Genomic DNA, 6,118 nt, shown 5'->3' with positions numbered 1-6,118 from the left:
ACTCCTGCTGTCCCGGCTGCCCCCCGTCACCTCCTGCAGTCCCAGAGCACGCACAGTACCCGCCACCAGGCTGAATTGTTAGTCAGTACCTGGGTGTGCTGTGGCGGCTGGCACTGTGTCCCCTGATTACTATTCTTTCTCCCAATTAGTTCCTAAACTTTCTATTCAGGTTTTGTACCGCTACTAAGCTAGTATTTTCAGGGGTCTGTGTGTGAGCAGTCCGTTGCGGGGCCTGTCACGGCCCGTGGAGCAGGGATTGCTTTTTCCCGTTTTACACAAAAGCCTGCCGTTGCCCGGTGCTGTAACGTTGCTGTACGTCTCTTCGTGGCCAGGAGACCCCTCCGCTTGACCGCACTGCGTAGCACAGAACGCTCACCCGTCTGTGCCATCCCGTCATCTGTGCCAGACAACTCATGGGCGAGCCGTGCAGAGTGAGCATGGCTCCCAGCACTGCGCCGGGCAGGGAGGGCTCCCCCGGGGCTCCTTTCGCCGTCAGAGCTCGCAATTATCTGTCCTCTTTACTTTCCTCACTTTTAATTAATACTAGCAGTACAAGAAACCCGCATTTTATTCCCATTTTTCAGCTCTCCTGGTGTGGTTATTGCCATAGCTGCTTGCCTGCTGAAAATCCCAGCCAGACCATAATGAGACAATTTCCCTTTGTTACCTGCTTGAATTAAAAAAATTTCCATTGTGGAACATGATTTCACTTTTAAAAAAACATACACTGAGTCTCCTTCATGTAGGAAATTTCTACATTTATCTGCAACTTGTCTACTGAAATTATTCTTTGAAGTAATTTCTACTAATTTGCCTGGTATGGGTATCAGATTAAATAGTTCATAAGATCTTTGGATATTTTCAGGAACCTGTTTTACTGCTGTCAGGTTAGCTACCTTGTGCTCTTGTACTGAGAACTTTAACTGATGCAACTTGTTGATACTTGAGTTCAAGAATAATTCAGGATTAATTCAGTTTTGTGTTCCTTTCTTCCTTGGGGAAATATTCTCTGGCCCTGCAGATCTGCTGTTGCTCAATTTCTCTGTTTTGTTACCTGCTCTACAAACACTTCAGGTAAGAAAGATCCTCTAATGCACCTCTCAACATGCTAACATAGGAGCTTCTCCAAGTTCCTCTATGACGAATACAGATGCAACACACCCCAACAACAACAACAACAACAACAAACCAAACAAACCAACCATTACTTCCTAGCCAAATCTTCTGAATGTTCAAATCAGAACAGGCAACAAGAAGGCACAATAAGTCAAGATGTGAATCAGTCCCTTTTTTATTGCTGTTGTGTCTTCTACCTGGTATATTTTTCATTCCCGAGATCATCCTTTTTCTGTTTATGCCAGCAACAGCAACAACGGACTGGTTCACGTACCTATCACTTTGAAATGTCTAATCAGTGATACTTACACTGGATAGATCTAAACCAATGTGTATGTGTGTACTGAATGTGACCACCTTCCCACCAAGCTGCATGGCAGTGTAGTAGCTGGTAATCCCATTGGGGTGTACATTTTTTCATCAACAGTGTTTGGATAATACCATTAAATTTGGTCTCTTCAGATGACTAAATTGTAGACAAAATTGGGCATTGCTTTATTTGGTATCAGTATAAAAATCTCAAATTCAAAGAAGTATACACTTCTTTGTTGCACCATTTTACTGCTTTAGCACAAATACGGTAGGAGTGGTAGTGGAGGTAGTCTGGCAATAATGGCCCCTGCAGTAAAAAATGCAAGAGTTTAGGTAAATACGCTAAACATTCTCAGCATGTTAAGAGCAGTAAATCATCCCTCTTAAAATGCTAGCAGCTTCTCCATCTTCTGTGTGCTCTTTTCCTCCAGCTACTGTATGGTTTCCTGTGGGAGTTAGGCATCTGTGTAGAGCTGAGAAGTCTGGATACTACAGTGGACTTTAACTGTGGTCCTGTTCAGCCCTTGCATCACAAGTGTTTTTTGATTTCCCTGTGTGTAGCCAAAAAATCTGTAGATGGCCTCTCTGTCTCTAAGACAGAAGAGGTGTATTATGCAATTGCCAACCTCTGATTTGTGTATTCATACAGACAGGTCTGGGCTGCTTTATGCTCACACATTGGTGCTTGCTTTTACACATGGCAAACTGATGGGTGAAAGCTGTGAACAGCAGAACATCTAGGTTAACTTGGAGAGTCAGTAGGTTAAAAAAGGGTATTGGGCAAATCATATAAGGAATATCTCTTAGCCATCAAGATACAGTTCTGGCTTAGGCAGTCCCTGTCTACTAATGCTTGCCCTGTTCATTCCTGAGGACTCTGCCACTGCCACTCTCAGAGACAGTGTAATGGACTGGATAAACCTTTGGTTGGACTCAATGAAGTGATTCTTAGGTTACATATGTATTAAAATGAAGGCATGCATTACTGCTGAACTGCTGTACTTCGTATGGGAGAAAGGCATCAAGGCAAACTGCACAAAGGTATAGCATGTGTGTTGGTTTTATTAAAGTTATCAGTCTCATGCAAAGACTTCAAGTAACGCATTACTGATGCTGCTGTGTAGATTTTGAAAATGCAATTGTGCTTTTCTTAGTTTTGTAGTATTTCACTTTAAAGGATGACTTTCTTGGGTAATGTCACTTATGAATTGTACATTCTTTTCATTCACTGCTTCCCACTTACTCTCTTCTACCCACCTGCCTTATGCATATTTGCGATTGCACAGTTGTTGTCTGTGTGGAAGCACATAAAAAGTTATGCATCTTATGGGATCTATCACATTAAATAAGCCTCTTATTATATGCATTTTGTGAGTAGTGAGATCAGTACTTTCTGCTTGCTGAAGATTGGTTTCTTTCTTCGTATTTCACCTGATTGCTTTCACTGGATCACTTCTGAATCTTTCACTTCACAAAATACCTGCTGCTGTAAGAGCTGTGTTTTCCATGAAAGCCTGTGTGGATCTTTAGATACATGAAAGTCCACTTTTATCAGAGGAGAAGGAGCAACTTGGCAGAAAAGTTTGCTTTTAAAGGCAACCCCCTCATGGGATGCCTCACACAACCCAACAGTAGGGAAAGTTTCGCATTAATTCTTGGTTTGTAAACCCTTTTCTTCTACACCTGTGAAACATGAAAAATGTAAACTGGGTCTGGAATGAAATGAATAACCCTGCAATTTCTTTCCCAAAGAAACTGGTGGGGAAAGGATGGCTCCTATTGATTCCAACATGAGATCTTCCCTCCCAGGTCTGGGGCCAGAAGCATCACAGGGGAGGTTTGGTTTTACTGATCAGTTTTCTCAATGGTGTCCCATAATGCAGCATGTGCCTCGAAATACTTTCTGTCACGGCTGCGTTCGTTGCAGCTTTCAGTGTTGCTCTCATGGCTGAACATAAATCTCGAACCAGGATGTAAGTAAGGATAATGTTTCCTGGCAAGAGAATGAAATGTTAGACTAGAACACCTATTAGAGTAGGGAAATTTCCTCATAAGAAACAGCATTTGCAGTTGTCTAGTTTAGACATCTTAGCATTTCTCAGCTACGCAGATCCATTAATTAGCCAATTAATTTAATTAACTTATGCTTGAAGAAGCAAGGAGTGTAATGACTAGAGGACTGTAAAAAAAGATGTAGAAAGTTTAAATCTGCAGCACACTTCACTGCTTATATAAGCTGATAAGAGCTTTCTGGGCATCAGATCTGAAAGGATGATAATTTCCAGTGCAGGGGAGCCATGACAGGAAGTCGGAAATTGGGCAGTAACCTCATTTTTCTTGTATCACTCTTCAAGAAGGATACGTCTGTCATACACAAATATGTGGTTCTGTTAAACTTGTGAAAATTTGTATGTAGACCATTATTTTACAAAGATTGTGTTATTGTAGTGTTACTCTACTGAGTTGAGCATAATCCAAAATAAGTTTTCTTTAGAACTGTAGACTAATTATTGACTGGCCAAAGCACTGAATTATTGATTCTGCTTGTCCTTTGATAAGAAAAAATCACATTGAACATTACACTATTTGTGGCATATTTTCAATCATGATGCAAATTCTATTTTTGCATTAAAACAAATCCTACTTAGATCTAGCTCTTGTATCTACAATTCATAAAATGTATATGAAAAGTTTGATACCCCTTTCTGGGGTGTGAGAGAGTGAGTGAGTGAGAGAGAGAGAGATTGTGTGTATGTGTGTTTTTGTGCAGGAAACTACATCTGAGATTTCTCTTAATTTACTCTGACTTTCTGAGAAGGGAATGGGACAGGCTACTAGAGGCAGAATGGGAGGAGAGGTAGAAGCATCTTAAAGAGAGCCTTACTGCCAAAAAATACATGAAATGGAGCTGGACGTCTGGACCAAATGTCATCATTATTATCCAAAGTTAGATGTAGTTAATACCTCTCTTCTGTAGTACCTGTGGCCTCGTGTGTGGATACAAGTCAATGAATTAAAAAACAGCAGCACCTCTGAAGACTTTTTTCTGCTGGATAAGGGGGTGGTATTCCTTTTGCTGTCCTTCTATACTTACTTACAATGTGACAGTGTTCTCTACACCTGACCTAGTCACTCTTCAGATCCCATTATAGCCACGGGCAAAGCACAGGAATGCTTTTTGGGTGCTGTTCATCTGACATACTGGTTATCTACTTTGGGGTGAAATGAGCCGCACCCTAGAAGCGCTTGTTGCTGGCACTGATTTTCAACGAATCCTGGAGCAATTCTCACGAGGAGCTCTTATTGCAAGTGTGTACGTTTAGCCAGATAAATCTTAACACGACAAACAACAAATGCACAAAATGTTGAAGGAAAATGCGGCGACACCGCTGACAGACGGCAACAGCCCTCCGAAGCCAAGAGGTGGCAGTCGTGTAAACAGTAATGCAGCGCTCGCTGCTCCGGAACTGGGGAGCCTGAACTGGTTCCTCTGGTGGAGTAAAAGATCTGCCAAACAGTCCTGAGTCGTGTACCTCTGGCTTGCTAAAATATGCTGTCTTCTCTTACCTTGCAGATAGCACAAAGTCCCCCTTTTCCATGAAAGCTAACAATGGGACCTTGTGCCATCCGGATTTCCAGAGTCCGAAAAACGAAAAAAGACTGAGCACTCAGGTAATTCTTATACTTCCACTTCTGGAGGATTAACGCTGGAGCCTTTGGCATAGCACCCTACAGTGATTTAGATCAGAATTTTATGTGGTAATTTTATACAGTATACACACAATATATAACATTATAATGATACAATTTCATCTTGTCTTTGAATTTTATTCTGTGGATCTTTAGTAATTGGACTTATTTTATGTATCTTTGTTAATTTTGGTATTATACAGCAGTAGCATTTACAGTTTTAAATTAGAAAATACAGATTACATTGTGCTGTTTCTCTTATGTAGAAAAAAAATTGAATCGTTTCACATTTGTCTTCAGTTATTTTTAATTCAGAAAACTCATCAATAATGTCAGACATGCTTTAAATGCTGTCACTTAAATACAGTCACTTTGGGGCAGTGAATGCCCCAAACTAATGTTTAATCCACTCTGTTGTATGTTAGTGTTGTAAGACTTTGCAAATGATTTATGACCAGTGATCTAAATAACATTCAGCATTTTAATAGAGGGTTGGATTTGGTTTTATTTTTCTGCTTTGACAAACATGGCATATTAGGGATACAGCTGGCTTCCTAAAATAATTTTTATCTTTTTATTGTTTTTATTTGTACACTGAATTTCTTCATTGGTCTTTTAAGTATCATGAACTGCCTAAGAGATACAGGTACACAGATTCTGCCAAAATGAATAAACGTTTATGTGTTGAAAGAGTTTGTGCAAATCCTGTGGCTTGGAATCAGGGTTTTTTTCATTATTGTGCATATGATAACTTCTGCTTAACCTTAAAAATTAGCCTTCCATTGACCAGAGGTTAGTCACAGAAGTGCTGAATAACATTTTGAATTCAATTAAAATCACTCAGCTATGTACTTTGTCAGACTGTTTGGTTTATTAGCATTGCCCTCCACCATCTTTCTTCTTTTCTTCCATTCTTCTGTTATTCCTTGTACCTACCTGTTGTGTCCACAGCTGTTAATGCTGGCTGCTTGTTTGTGAGACATAGCTCACTCTTGAGTTG

The sequence above is a fragment of the Falco punctatus genome (genome assembly GCF_963210335.1).
Source record: "Falco punctatus genome assembly, chromosome: 2".
Classification (NCBI taxonomy): domain Eukaryota; kingdom Metazoa; phylum Chordata; class Aves; order Falconiformes; family Falconidae; genus Falco; species Falco punctatus.
The sequence above is the reverse complement of the archived record's forward strand: the minus strand, read 5'-3'. Positions refer to the sequence as shown.